General features: G+C 41.5%; 1 protein-coding gene across 12 annotated transcripts in view; it reads left to right on the top strand.

The window, feature by feature from the left end:
• Positions 1-16376, top strand: part of LRMDA (leucine rich melanocyte differentiation associated) — a 1071617-nt gene that overhangs the window by 449773 nt on the left and 605468 nt on the right. The window lies entirely within an intron of this gene.

Genomic DNA, 16376 nt, shown 5'->3' on the forward strand with positions numbered 1-16376 from the left:
TGGTCAGACATCATAGATGCCTGATCAAAATTACGAACCACTGCCATTGCACCTCAAGATGGCCAATTCCGTTCAGTACCCTGATCAGTGGCTCTCAGGAAAGGTTCACTGGATTGAACTCATGTGGTAGGAATTATGTTATTGATGTTGTTTGTATGGTGTGTATGTTGGACAGTATGTATGTCGGCTTCTTAGCGATGACTTCGTTATGCAAACAGTCTTTCGGTAGCTACTGAGCACCTACTACCAATTGAGCCCACAGATAGTTACTGAGTGCTGAGTGGGTACTGGGCACTGGGAGGATACCAAATTATCTGTCCTTCATCTGTGCCTGCTATAAAATTAGGTTCTCAAGAGAGTCAAGACTAAAACCCACATCAAAAATATGTATACTACCTAGGAGAGGGGAGTACAGTATTGGCCCTGGTATTTATAAACAGGTTAGATGTATTTCCTGCCCCCAGAGAGTTTCTAGACTAGTTGAGGCAGCAGGGTACACTTGATGAAATGTTGAATAACAGAATAATGCTTAGTTTTAGAAAGCAGGAGAAGTAACAGCTTCCAGATGTAATGAGGGTGTGTGACCCTTTAGGCTATACATCAGAATCACTTGGGGAGCATTTGAAAATGAGGATATCTGGGCTCCAGCCCATATCTTTTTGGCATCTGTGTGTTTTAAAAGTTCCCTGGGTGATTCTGATGCATAATGAGGCTTAAGAACTACTGCTTTGGAAGGATAGGTGGAATTTGGGTGTATAGATGGAGGTGGGAATTACAGCTTGGCATGAGAAAGATGTGAGCAATGAATGCCACAAGGTGAGTGCAGCAAGACTCCTTAGTACAGTAACTGTTGTTCCCTGGCCTTGATGAGGGTCCTTGTTTGGAGGAAGAGTGGAAATCCAGTGAGAAAGGGCAGCTATCGGAAGAACTTGAAGTTCTGGAGAAGAGATTGAATTTTATCCTGAAAGCTACAGGGATATCATGTGGTCACCACCATCCTTTATCTGACTTCACTTTCAATAGTGAGTATTTGGACTTTATTCACTGCTTGATGGGCAACTTTTGAGCCAATGAACAACATGAGGAAAGTGGTGTTTTAAGCTGAATGTGTCAGGTGCTGAGTGGATTCAAGCAGAAGGTATCTGGAAGCAGAGATTAGCCATGACCAAAACTGTTTCCAAAAACACCGCCATCAACAAAAACGAATATTGATTGAGCCCTCACTATGTGCCAGGTGCTGTCTTAAGTTCGTTACATATATCATCTTTTTAATCTTCACAGAAACGCTACGAAATAGGTACTTATAGTGTGCTTATTTTACAGATGTGGAAACTGAGGTGCAGGGAAGTAATTTGCCCAGAGCCACACAGCTAGCTAGCATCAGAGTCAGGATTCAAGCCAGACTGCTTGATTCTACTCTGCTACAGGCTTTTATAACTCCTAGAACTTTGGCAGTGATAAGTGGAAATGGAAAATTGAGGTACATCTTATGAAGAATAAACTTGAAGTGCTGCGTGTTGTTGGAATAGCTTGAGCATGCTTAGGAATATCTCCAATGTGGAAGAGCACCTTGCACAAAGGAACTGAGTAGGATTTAGAATGGCACATGGAGGATGGCAGAAAGCCTGTCTGAAATAGTGGGTCTGTGTTCAGAACATAGGAGAAGAGTTAGAATAGGAAATTGCTGGCATGATGGCCCTATAGGCACTCTGCTAAAAAATCTCAGAGACTGTTTGAGAAGTGAGTATTGTAAATGGGTAGAGTATTGGTTTTGGAGTCAGACACATGTGGGTGTGAGTTCCAGTCCTCTCCTTACCAACCTTGTGACTTTGAGCAGTTCATATAATCTCTGCATCTCAGTTTTCTTACCTGTATACTAAGGATGATAAAAGCATCACCTGCATTGGAGTGTTGCAAAGATTGAGCTAATGGATATAAAGTGTGTATGAAGTACGTGACATATAATACATACTCCATCAGTAACTGCCATTACTACCTTTATGATTCTCATTCTTACAATAATTGATGGACATAGAAATGAAATAATGACAGCACAATTTTGGAGAGAATACTTTAGCATTAATGGGTACAGCACAAACTCAGGAGCTTCTGGGATTCCAATTCTGGCTCCATCACCTGCTTCCTTTATGATTTGGGGTAATTTACTTAACTTATTTCTGAGTATCTCCATCTGAAAATAAGAAACCAGTATTAGCTACCTTGTGGGTTTATGATGATGATTGTATATGTTAATTTGTGTAATGCACTCAGAATAGCACCTAGCACACTCAGTTGTTTATTGATGATCTAAAGTTGTTTTTTTCCTTTTAGTTGTGGTTTCCCCCTCTTCACTGCCTGTTGCCACTGAAACACTTAGACCTTCTGGTTATCCTTGGTATGTAGGGACCTGGGGGCCCATGGTGTCCTCTTGGCTGAATCCTATTAAGTGTTGAGAATGTGCGCCCAGAGATTCCCTGAGCCAAGTGACCATGACTGCCTGGATGTTATATGTGGTGATGATTTCACATGAAGGGCCAAGCCCATCCGTTACAGGAATAAAGCTGGGCTGCAGGTTTCTGAGCTCCTCCTCCTCACTAAACATTGATACCTCTTCTCCCTTGCTGGGCACTGCACTGAGACATAGACCTGCTCCAGGAGGAACCCAGAGAAAACAGTGCTAACTCTGGGAGCATGCATTTGTGTGCATGCCTGCACATGTGTGTGTGTGTGTGTGTGTGTGTGAGAGAGAGAGAATATTTATAGCCTAAAGGTAGTTCTTATGATGCTTTGCTTTGTTTCATTTTTGGGGGTTGTAAAGTTGAATAAAAGGCACTTAGTTCAAAACTTTAAAAAATCGCTACTGGGCAAAGTAATTTTGTGTCAGCCTTCTGTTCAGGCAGATTTACACTGGTTATAAATCTCTGAAATTAAAGTCTAACTGTAGAAAAGCTGAAATGTATTCAACATTAGCAGACACCCAGCCCTGCTCTGAACCAGTGGCCATTCTTCCCCCATGTATAGTAAGCATATCTAGCTATAGGTTTGGGCTAGTAATAAGTTTAAATATGCCTCTTAGAATGGGGGAATGGCTCTCCAATGAGTAGCAGAATTTTCTATCAACAATTCTTTCTCCAGAACCAAAGGTTAAGTTGAAGAACTTGATTTAATGACAAAATTAATTAGGCCTTTAACATTACAGGGTTCTTGCCTTTCGTTTTCTAATCAAGATCATGGTCTAGGGCCAATAGCCTTGTAGGAATGGGTGACATAATGCTTACACTTGTTCTTCTGATGTTTAGGGGGTGGGTTAGAGGATTAAGGTGAATTAGTTGTGCTTAGAAATTTCTGAGTTGACAAAGGGCCTGAAGAATGCCTCCTAGTCCTGAAGCACGTCTTCTTCACCTTCAGCAAACCTTAGATTTATAATATTTTTGCTTTATTTGGGATAAACTTTAGGGATTATCTAATCAGACCTTACACTTTGCAGCTGGGGAAACTGAGGCTAAAAAGACTCAGAAATATATCAGTAGTTACCCAGGTCATTTGGGCAGAATAATGGATCTTTTAAGGTCTGACTATCTACTTCGGATCAAAATGGTCTATCTGTAAGCACTCATTCTTAAGGAAAAACAAAACCTCTTTTTGTTTATAGAACCAATTTATGCTGTTTATGGACTAGTTTTGTTAGAGCACTTCTTCCTACTACTTTTCAAGGCAAATGTACCCCATGTGATCTTGGTTCATGGGTATACCAGTAAAGACTCTAGGTTGCAAAAATAAGAAATTGCCTCTTGCTCTCTTAATCAAAAAAAAAGAAAAGAAAAGGAAAAAAAAGAATCCATCAGGCGGTTCTCAGAATGAATTGTAGGCTAGGGGACCTGGCAAGGGAAAGGGACAGATATCAAAGCAGGTCCAGAAGTTCCGAGAACAGGATACAAGACAACTTTCTGGAGGCAAGAACCTCTGCCTCCAGTGCTTGCCACTGCTCCATCACAAATGAATTGTCATCACCCTGTGTCTTTGTCTCACTCTTTCCTGATTCTAAGTCCAGGAGGCAGAATTCCAAAGACTGAGCTGAGGTGCTGTTAATGTTTTGGCTGTCAGGGAGGCAGGGAGAAGGGGGAGTATGGGCTCATTGGCTTCTACTGGGACTTCGGAGTAGGCACTGCCCACTCCAAGACCTCACCTAATGAGAAATTCCCCAAAACTAGAAAAAAAAAGAGTTCAGGTTTTAGATATTCTGAAGCTTAAGAAATGGGCAAGATAAAAGACTTTGTGGGTCACTCTGAAGCCTGACCATGCTCTAGAAATCTGCTTCTATGGAAAAATATATTCCAAGTTACAGAATAATTCATAGATAACTTTGGGGTGCAATTTACTTCTTGCTTTGGCCTGCTCACACTTACATCTTAAATATGGGTCTGCTGGTCCAAGGCCTTGACCTTGAAGTACAACTCTTTGGCAGGATTTTGGAATAATACAGGGGCCCAGAAGTGAAAATACCTCTGGAAACACTGACATTTCAGAAATGCTAAAATCATCCATCCATGCATGTTTCCACATGGGAAATATGAATGAACACACTCTCTGTGCCTGACACTGTGGTGGACAAAATGCTGTGTTGTGTCCTCCTGCAGCTTGGGCTTTCGTCTGATTCACATGGGTGCTTTGACTTCTCCCTTGTAGTAAAATATTCAAATGCAGACAAGAATATTGAGGGAGGTTAGATTTTGGTTGTAGGCCAATAATTCAAGAACTCCAACCCTCTCAAACAAATTGGTGCTTGCTTTTCCAGGAGAGAGGCTTCTACCAAACTTGGTTCAGAATCTTCAGCAAACATTTCTTGCCAGACGTGATGCCAAGGTAGATCTAGCCGTGGAGAGGTTTATAATCCAGTAGAGGAGGCAGACATTGAAACCAATAATGTCTATGTCACGTGTTGAGTTCTGGAACAGCAGTATGCCCTGTGTGCCATGCAAAGACAAAGACTGAAATTGTTCAGATGTGCTGGTGTTAGGAAGGTTTTCCTGTAGCTTGTCTTAATCCTAGAGCTGCAATGTAAACCCATTCTTTCTGTTCACCTGTGCAGCCAGTCCACAGACAGTAAATGGGCAGCTGTTAAATGCAAGGCCAGAACCACAGCCTGTGGGACTAGCAGCTGAGGGCATCCATTCAGTCAGAGATGTCTTCTTTTTTTCTTTTCCTTTCTAACAGTGGTCAGCTATTGCAACCTCTTGGATTTGAGGATGGATGAAACATCCACCCATGGCTATGGTGCCCACTTCAGCTCAGGCTTGTGATATTCCCAAGATACTAATTCTGCATGGAAAAGAATAGAGTCTACGAGAACTGCCTTTGGTTTCGTCTTCCTCTTCAATGGTACATAGTTGACTCAACTCCCTCGTAGGAGTGTTCTTGGGGGAGCGCTATGTAAATCCACATCAGGCTCAGAAGATAAATGTTCCTTGACAGACTTTTCTTTATTAATTTGCATAAACATTTGTGTATGATTTTATTTACGTTGATGAGGCAGAACAGTAGTTCTTGGGCTTTGATGTGTGTGAGCCTTGGAGATTAGAGTCAGGCCCCTTCCTTTGAGAAAACAAATACTTTTGTGTTGATTTCAATGAGATATAAATCATACCCAGGAAGTTTACAGTTGAGTAAGAATGGAATAATTACTGACTGTATACCAGAAGAGGACGTATTTATGAAACAACTTGAAAAAGCTTGTAATCCCTTCCCGTATTTTGAATAACTAATTGCTGTGTTATTGTGGCATATTTGTACCACAAGAGTTAAGTCTGTCAAACGTTTCCCTCCGAAAACCTTGTTTTAAGGGATTTCTAATTTGGTCGTAAAAATGTGCTCCAAGTTGGAGCTGACTTGATGGGAGTCTGTGCTTGGAACAGTTGATTTGAATGGTGCCAGTCAGAGTTAAATTACAGGCTGAGAAGAAGGAAACAAACTTTTTAAAAAGGAGGTGTTTATGGTTCCGGGTTCCCCTAAGTACTTCTTGAGGATCAGAATAGCCTCTTTAAAATAAATTGCAGACCATTAGTACACAATGCAAGAAACCCCTTTGGGACTGGGTTGGGGGAGGGGAAGGCAAGAGGAGATTGATTTGGGCTGCTTTTCAGCTATGCATGCACGGTATATGCTACTCAAGCAGTAGACTCAAGGAGTGGTTTATGCAAGCAGGAGACACTTCTTTACCAACAATTGGCATTTCTGTCAGGCTGAGTGGACATCATTGCAGATCCACTCCAACTCTGAATCTTAATGGGCATTTGGGTTTCTTGGAACATGTTTTCCCCTTGGACCTCCTCCATGTTTTCTTTTTAAATAAACAGAACACTGTTGCTTACGTACCTTATGCCCACAGAAATCATAAAGGCCTACTACAGAAGACCTCAAGTTTATCCTGTCTGCTGAACAGGAAGGTACCTGCTCGATAAGCCTGTTTGTCCAGAGATTTCCCCCATATATGGTACCTGAGATTCAAGCCAGAAAGGTAGTCGTTGGCTAGGAATATTTATTTGATTCCGTACACAGAGCCTGGGTATCTTTCTCATTGGTCAACAGCAGAAAATTCAAGATAATGGGAAAGAGAGAGAAAGAAAGAAGGAGATACAGAGGAAGGGAGAGAGAGTGGAGTTGGGGAGGGAGAGGGAACGATTATGTCTACCTCTTTGTGAGACCTCGAACCCCAGTGGTCTGGGCACAGCCTCTGTTCTCTAGCACCTGCAGGCAATGGAAGTGAGATGCATTTACAATCTAGCTTGTTCAACCTCAATTCAAATTTGCTTGTCTTTTTTTAGATTTCACCCATGCCTTAATGACACTTTTTTTTTTTTGAGGAAGTTAATTGCATTGGTTTCTTCAAGAAGCATCACTTTAAACAATCCATCCTGACTGTGAAAACAAATACATGCTTGACTGACTTCATTTATTCTTCTCCCAAACCTAAATTAGGATAAAGCCATTTTGGATAAGAAGACATGTGTGTGTCTTTGTCACATCTTTTATCATCACAACTGCTTTTCCAAATAATACAACTTGTGACAAATGTGAACATTAATTACAGTTAACAAGGAAATGTCATGTGAAGTGTTTATTGGGGGGTGGGGGAGGAGAAGAAAAAAAGCACACCAATCAGTGAGAGTACATCTTACACCAAGCTTCAAGTCAAAGAGCAAAAGTCAGAAATCAAATACCATCAGTTATCAAATTATGTTAATGATTCTAATGAAAGCTTCTGGTATTTTGTTCAAGAGTGTGTTGCTGTAATGGTAACTAATAGAACAAGAGAAGCTGATTGCCATGAATTAATTAGAACTGACTGCTGGAGTTTCCTTTTTATTTATTTATTTAATATTGACAATCTGTTTAGAACCTGGGGTTTTTCATGTGGTCCTTTTCTTCCCTTCACAAATCATCAGCCAGTCTCAGAGTGAGAATGTAACTGTGTTTTCTCATACCGCAGGTATCCCTCACCTGCCCCAGGGTTTTGGCCCAAATTGACGGCAAACAAATTAAACTAATATAGAGGGACGACTTGAATATCCATACACCAGTCCACCCTTTGACATTTGTAGGGCTCAGGGTGAGAGTACAAATGAGGCCACTTGCCTGATGCTCTCTTCCCTTCTCTTTCTACCCCTGACTCCATTCTCCTCCACAAGAGGCCTGCACTTATACGCTTGTGGATGCCCAGCTTTCCCACCAAGTTCTACCCACCAGCAGTTGCTCATTGGCTACCCCTTGGACTTAGGAGTGCGGGCCCTGGTGATACCCTTCCCTGTAGGAAGGTAGGACCCAGAGAAGAGGTCTTCGCAGGCCCTAGAAGAAGCTCAGGGCTGTTTGAAAAGGGAATTTTGGGGTCCTGGATATCCATAACATGGTCTACTAACTGGGGAATAGGCTCCAGGTTAGAAATTCCTTGGCTCATAGACTCTGTACCTCATGGGGAGGAGGGGCAGATGGAGGAGGGTCAGAGTGGGGCCCTCTGAAGCACTTGGCCTAGGACAAAGGCTCTGATTACTTGATTTCTATAGAGGTGTTGCACATGCCTATCTTTGCTTTTGAGTACCTGCATGTGTACATCTGGAGCTCTCTCTCATTGAAGTCTACTTTATTCTTTGTTGTTGTTGTTTATCCTTCGTTCCTTCATTTATTCAACATTGATTGGACACTTATATGCCAAGCTCTGGAGACATAAAGAAAAATGAGTCAAGATCTCTGCCTTCAAAGATTTCACAGGATTTTCAAATTTGTGACTCCATAACCAGTGCTAGATCAAGATCTGTTCAAAGGTCTTCCAGGTCTTCCTTGTACTCTGTTCTCTGTGTACTTTTTCCCTTCCATGTCTTGGCAGCAAGTATTACAGATCCTGTAGAGAAGAAGTGAGGAGTGAACACCTTGGGCTTGGAAGAGGTGAGCTACCCCAGCCTCCCCAGTGGCTGTTGGGCATGCTGTGCTCATGGCTTCCTTTGGAGCTGCCCTGGGGTCCTTCAGAGCTTATACCACGTAGCCAAAGAAGTGCCCCCACTGAATCCAAACCAGAAGCAGATAAAAGGGGGAATCTGGCAAGGGGCATCCCTCTCACAGAGAGCCTTCTACTGTTGTGGTGAAATGGCTGGGCCTGAAGAGGGTCTGCTCTAGCTGGTGACCGCAGGCTGCCCCTGACTGCAACAGGGATCTTTTGAGGGGCTTCTGCCTAGAAAATGACTTATGTCGAAATGAACACATTTCATTCCCATATTAAAATTTCTCTCTATATTTATATCAGTAAGAGCGTTTCCTAAATCTTTCACTGTGGAGTGAAGGTGTTGGTCATTACCAAACCAACAATGACCATGCTTTTGGAAAACTAATTGTGCCACCTGGGTAACTGAGCACAGGTTAGCACTGAAGCCCTTGTTCTCAGTGTCGGGAAGCACATCAGACTGTTGAATTCCCTTCACTGAGTAAATTGGTACATTAGAGTAGAAACGATTTCCACATTTGCATAGTTGATTTCATTACTATCGCCATTATTGATGCCCAGCTCCTCTGAAAGAAAGGAGCCATAAAAGCAAATAAAATCACTTTGTGATTCCATTATTGGATAAATTACCACATTACTGCCTGCGTTTTAGGGCTAAAGCCATTCCCCACATTTGCATAGTTTATTTCATTATCATTATTAATAACAACAACAACAATAATGATGATGACTAGGATCCTTGAATGAAAGGAACTAGAAAAATGCCACTGCCTGGAGCAGTCTTTGTGGACTAGCTGTGATCACTAAGAGTCCCTTTATCTCCTGCTAAAATGCAGCCACTTCATGGAGTGAACCAAAAGCTTTTCAAAGATCTCACATTAAACCCATTCAGAACTTGCGGGGTTGGACTGCTGGTCTGAAATAGTAACTGGTTACTCCTTGTTACTACTAAAGACTTAGGTTGGGAGTCCCTGCTCAGCCACTTATCTAGTTGTGTCTCTTCAGGAATGGTGCTGAAACTTGTGGAGAGCCTCAGCTTTGTTGTCAATGAAATGGGAATTATGACGCTTGCTTTGCAATGTAATGAAGAGCAAAGGAAATGGGGAATGTGAGCAGGTTCTATAGACCATAAAGCTATCCATAGATTTCAGAGACTAATATCACTGTATCGAACATTGAAGTGACTGCCATGGCTGGCGTGCTTGATAAGGCTATTTAATGATGACGGGGCAGTACTAGTTTATGTCCTTGGTTGGGAGAATTTTCCAAAACCTTCCTTAGATTTCTAAGCCATTATTCTCTAACATAAGCAGGGAAAGGAGAGAATACTTATTTATAATTACCAGTGTTTGATATTTCCAAATAGCTTACTTTGGTAACAAACATTCCCGGGCTGATGATGGCTGTGATATCATTCTTGCTTACCCAGCGATTTCTGATTATGCCTATCTTTTCTCTCTGGCCATGGAGCCAAGAAGTACACAGTCTTTTTGTCTATTAATTCTGAGGTTCTATAGCAAAAAGAAGGTCCACTGGTGGCCGTCTCTGTGGTTTGCTGGAGAATTTCCCCTCTGGTTTTGTTTTTATTATTTTATTTTATTTTATTTCTACTGCACCAGGGGCTCCAAAAAAAATGAATGTGTCAGTAAAGGATTTGACAGTATGTTACGACAGTCATCAATCCACCAAGCCCTGTAGCCATAAATAAGCTTCATACGCTGCCACACTAAAGAGGACAGTTTTTCTTCTCCAGGACATTGAAAATGTCACAGCGAGGGAATTGTTTGTCCCTGTCTCCACGGCAACGCCGCCAGCACTTATCATTAACTTTCACACCAAGATTTTAATCAGCGCTCTTTGCGGCCTGAGACCAAGTCAACATCAGTCCAAATTTTCAGAGCCGTTATTCTAATTATGACGAGAAAGCTATAGATTGATGAGCTGAGTTTTCTGCGAGGACTGGTGGCAGTTAATTCTCCTGACCCATGTGGCTCGGGAAGTCTCTCTTAGAGATGGAGTCTTGAAAGTTCGATTATTAGTGACAGCTTGTAAGTGAGAGGAGCCTTATCTCTCCAGAGAGTGTTGATAACTTGAGACAAGGTTTAACTGGGAAGTAGTGAGACAGTGGAAGGAGGGGAGAGAGGGGGAGAAAAGGAGAAAGAAAGTGCACACTCCATCTGCAGCCTGCATCCAGCGTAATGAGAAAATACGGACAGGCACAATTTCACAAGTTGTAAATTCTGGTAGCCTTCAGTTGTAAATTCTGGTGGAGGCTGTTTTACTTGGCTATCTGATAATGTGTGAAAATATTTGTCCCTCTGCTTCATGGGCATGGGCAAGCACTGTGTTCCAGAAAATGCATTAAACTTCCCAGCTCTCTCCTGCCTCTCATTTCTTTTTGGTTTCCTTTGGTCAGGAGAACGCTACCAACAAAAATGAGGATTTGCAATTGAAATGAAGTCTCCTTCTCATTTCTCTTAACTGACTCCCACTGCCAGCCTCTTTTGATTCTAATTTCTAGAGCCTTTGGGTTTTCAATGAGAGGGAGAAGTTAGAGGGGCCCTAACAGCTCTCTCCCTTCATATTTCTGTCAGTGCCTCCTGTGCTTTGTCTGCCCTCTTCAATCTGGCTAATGCACATCCTCATCTTCTTGGCCCTGGGCAGATGACACCTGTGCTGTTGACTTCATGCCTTCTTCACGTTCCTCTTGGGAAGTGGTGCCCATTTCCTCTCCAGACTCAAGACATTCAGCTGAGCCATCAGTCTGGTCAGGATAGGAGTGGGAGTGATGATCTCTGTGGTTGTCACTGAGGTCCCACTAGCCACAGGATTTTATGGTCTTGTTGTACATTTCAGCTGCTTCCCAAGGGAGAATGCAGCAAGGCAGTGTGTTGAGGTCAGAAGAGCTCACTGGAGATGCCCCTCTGAGTCCAGCTCTAACCCTAGCTCTGCCCCTGCCTCGCAGAGAGGGCCTCTCCACCACTCTGTTTTGTCATCTTTCAAATGGCGATAATAATATCTGACTAGCTTCCTTCACATTATCAAGTGAGGAAATAGAATTAAAATGCTAATATTTAATGTGATCATTACATTAAAAAAATGTGATGCATGCATGAGTGATGTCAGGTGTTGTCTGCTTTTTCGGTTTGTCTTCTCCTCTATAGCCAGAAAATGATGATGCTATTACATTTTATAGTGTTTTTTTTCCAAATTATTTTCACATGTTTAAAGCAATTGCAGTTATCTCCGTTATCTTTGTTTTGCCTCTGAGAACACTAAGGCACAGAGAGGTGAAGCATCTTGCTTGTGGTCACACAGCCAATTAGAGACCTAACCACTATAGTACTATCATCTCCTGGTTCCCAGCATGTGGCTCCCTAGACCATACTGCTTACCATATTAATAGGCTAGGATTAACGAAAAAAGCAAACCCAATTAGTTTCTGTTGCAGCCCTTTTACAATCCTGTCTTGTTTCCCTGTGTGTTTATATGTATATTTTAATAGCATTCCCTGCCTTTTATGCTGAGGTTGCTCGAGGTATGTTTATAATGGTGGCGTAATTATAATAATAAAATACAAATCCATCCACAGAGCAAGCTCATTACCGGCTGGCCAGGTAAAACAAATAGGCTTGGCGTTGACGCAGGAGCAAGGCAGTTTATTTCTAACGTGGTGCTGCTTTGAAACACACGATGCTTTGCTCTTTCAGCAAAGGAGGCCCTGTGTTCTGGATATAAGTGGAATTTGGGGTGCAAGAGTGATCCGCTAGTTGAGATGTCCAGCCAGGTTGCTAACATAGTCTTGCCCTTTTAGTATCTCTTTTTTTCCAGGGGAGAAATGAAAAGCAAAGGGGGAAATCATTCCTTCCCATTCTCTGTAGCTGTAAGAGCTTTCCTTGAATACACAAGGAGGTCCGTTAGCATTCAAACTCCTGGACATAGAGTTTCTAATGTATACAAAAGGGAAAATTATTGTTATGAACAGAGCCATAGGAGAGAGAGAGTGTGTTTTTTTAAATGCCTGTCTGTCCTTGTTAATTAGAAGTGCACATATTGGGAAATTAACTATGAAATACTAAAAATGATAAATTATTCCTATTTGAAAGTATAAATTAAAGGTTTAGTGTATATAAAATTTGTCATGTTTAATTGCAAGTTCAATTAAAATTCAGGGTAATGATGATTTATACAGGTTTCTGTGTAATTTGATATTCATTAGCTTAGCCAGACACATGCTGATATTAGCTCGTTAATTATGTTTCTTTTTGTTGAAGGCAGCCTTGTGAAAGCAATCTGCTCAAAGTTTTCTAAACTCATTCTGCTAAATGAATATTTGGCAGCTGTTCATGTTATTGAGATGGTCACTGTGGCTTCATTTCACTCAAAGACTGCATCAATCATACCTTCTCTGTGACAAACAAGGGTTCTCATTACAAACCCATTTATGAAGGTTATGGCTGACATTAAAGAGTGATTGCATGGCACTCTGCTGTTACTTTACAGTGACATCAGAGTGGAGCTGCCGTTAATATCTATTCCTCCCATGTGGTCAAACTGTTTAAAACACGTGGAGAGGGAGGGTGGGATCACCACAGTGGCTTCAGTTCAGTTTCTAATACCATTGGCTCAAACTTGGGAATTAGAACTCCAGTCTCAGAAGAAGGACCCTCAAGGGAACAGTGGTCCAGGCCCCTGTTTAGGCCTTCAAGGGGTTGCCATACCGAGTTAATCTATATGGTCATTGAGATCCAGAGCGTTTAAGGAATTCTCTCACAGTAACACATTGACTCTGAGCAGTGGAGTTGAGCACGACTGTTGGGGAGGTGAAAGTTTAAATGCTGGGCTGACTGATGAAGAGGTTTCCGGAAGAATATCTACCATTATTGTTGGAGTTGGAGGAATCACCATCTGGCTGGGAAAACAACTATGTAACAGTCCCCTGCCCTGTATTTTTGGAAGATGTTTAGTATTTTATAGGTTTTTCACAGCTGTTATTATATGATCCTCACACTTTACTTTGGGTATTGTGGAAAGGCAGGAATTGTCTTTCCCTGTTGACAAGCGAGGGAAGCTGAGGCATAGGGAAGTTGATTGATTTGTACAAAGTCACCTATGTGGATACTGACAATGGCCGGACTTGATGCTTTGGGCTTCTCTGCATGTCACAGTGTTGCAGTGAAGTCTCTCCAAATAAGGCATTGTTTCCAGTTTTGTTTTCTCTCTACCAGCACCCTCTTGCACGTGGGAACGTTAACTCTAGGCTGACTGTTATTTTAGTTTCTGGCCATTTGTATACCAATAGGTAGCAAGTCTGGTTTGTGATGATAAAATGCAATGAAAATTCCTTGTGAGAAATTATAATTTTATAATTATAAAATTTTATAGCTGTATTTATATACTTGTGCATTTTTAAGTGGGACGTGATTAAGGACTCTTTTTTTTTTTCTTTGAGAGCCATCTCTTATGTGTTGGATCTTGCTTTCAGGCTGCTATGTCTCTTGAAGTCTTTGTGGAACAAATGGCTGGCTAGCTGGCTACCAAAGTCATCCTTTTCTTCCATAGTGAAGAGTTGCTGCTGGGACTGTACCTTCCAGCACCCCTTCTTGCTCCAAGTCGGGTGGAGTGACTATTCTGACCCCAGCCTTCACATACTCTCTTTCCCTATCTGTCAGTTAGAGGAGAAGAGTTCAAGAGATTTAAGAGTTTGTAGGGTCATGATCTAGAAGGAACCTGGGCCCCTGAATCACCATGTGGAAGACCGCCTGCTGGACATCTGATTGGACTTTTCATAAACAAAAAAAAAATCTTTTATGTCCCTAAAATATTATGGTTTATTTATCACAGCAGCTTTTGTTGTTAGTGCCATCAGGTCCATGCTCACTCTTACTGACCCCGTGTACAGCACAGCAGAGCCCTGCCCAGTCTTTTTGCACCGTCTTCTCATCTTCTGGTGCTATATCAGCCAGGGCTCCACTGATATTCATAGGGTCTTCATGGCTAATTTTTTCAGAAATGGGTGACCAGGTCCTTCTTCCTAGTGTGTCTTAGTCTGGAAGCTCTGCTGAAACCTGTGCACCAAGGGTGACCCTGCTGGTATTTAAAATACTGGTGGCATAGCTTTCAGCATCACAGCAACACAGTTACCACAGTATGACAACCAAGAGACAGGTGGTGGTGTTCTCTGGGTGGGAAATGAACCTGCGCATGGTGGTGAGAGGACCAAATCTTAACCATAGACCACGGGGGCTGGCTGTCACATCACAGCAGCTAGCCTTATTGTAACTACTTTATTTATTCATTCTGTAAATATTTGTTGAAAATTTTACTCTGGGCCAAATCTTATGTTAAGGGGACATAATAATGAAAAAGATACTATTGCTGACTGCAGGGAACTCAACCATATAGAAAGCGAGCTACACAAGTAGAAATATTTCACCCTAGTGTGTAAGTGCTGTAAAATGGGTTTAAGAGAACCCGAAGGAGGATTCTTTTTTCCTGAAATGTCTAGTGATATAGCAGATTTAAACTTCAATATTAGTAGAATCTTTTATTCCAAGTGAAATTGTGTGTGGGAACCTCCAATTCATAAAACAGAAAGAATCTGAGGAGACGTTGGTAGAGATGGGGAGTGTAGCTCGCCTCCCTTTGGCCCTCTTGGCCTCCTCCAGGAGCCGCCCAGAGCCCGGGGCTGTGCAACAGCCTCTGAGAACCTGCAGAGAGAGATTTAAGCACAAAGGTAGACTGTTCTTTTACTGACTTTTTTTTTTTTTCATTCTATAGGTTATGGTACAAGGTGAATCTTTTAATAAAATGCTCATCCGTAGTGAGTGGAAGTTTGGTTGTTGATGGGCAGAAAGTTTATTCCTGAACTTCTTTTTTTGACCATTACTACCTACTTGACCTTGGGTAAATTCCTCTTTTTGCCTCAGTTTCTTCATATGTAAAACTGGGATAATGTGTCTTTCTCATGGGATTGTTACGAGAATTGAACAAGTTAATATACTTAAAGCTAATAGTATACATACGGGTCTGTCATGTGGTGGATGTGCTACAGTGTTGGCTATCTGCAACCCATGTGTTAAGAGCACATTACATTTGTGAATACTTCTAAATTTTGACTGAATAAGCAAAAGGATACAAGAACCTAGTTCAACATTTGGGGAACAATAGCTTAGTCACAAAACTCTGAGAGGTAATTTGTGATTTCCTTTTGGTTCTGTGCACCAGTCAAATTCTTTTGATGGTTTTCTGGAATTTAGGAGGGATGGGAATTCTCCCTCATTGTATTAGTAAAAATGTGCATCCTATTCAGGAGAAACTCAAGTTTTTTATTTTTGTTATTTTTCTTTCACTTCAGCTCCTAGGCCTTTATGTACCTAGACAATGTAACTTGGAACTTTTTATTTTTTGATTTCATCACTTTATGTCTTATTAACGCATTTTGTCAGTGTGGAAAGCCCTCTGGTGGTCGAAGTAATTCCTGTGTGGCTCTTACAGATGAGTGGAATAAAATCAAGTTCATGTTAAAGAGCTGTGTTCAAATTCTATTTTTCTCCTTTGCTTTCTTTTTCAAATTAAACCGTAAAGTGATTTTCCATTGGAACATTTTAGTTCTAAAGATATCTGGGGAAAAAATAGTAGTAAGATAGTTCCTTTTATCCAGATGAAAATATGTTAGTGTTGGTAGTAACATTTTGGAAGATTTACATGCTGCTGTCTAACTTATTGTTGTCACTCCAGGGGTGAAAGTTAATATTATACACTCTATCATCAGGATTCTTAGAACTTCATACAATGGTAAGGCTGCAAGGGGTGACTTGGAGGTTATGCTCTCATTTTCTGGAAAGGAAAATTGAGGCTCAGAGAGCAGAAGTGATTTGCTCAAGAT

Source organism: Equus caballus, chromosome 1, assembly GCF_041296265.1.
Source record: "Equus caballus isolate H_3958 breed thoroughbred chromosome 1, TB-T2T, whole genome shotgun sequence".
Lineage (NCBI taxonomy): Eukaryota > Metazoa > Chordata > Mammalia > Perissodactyla > Equidae > Equus > Equus caballus.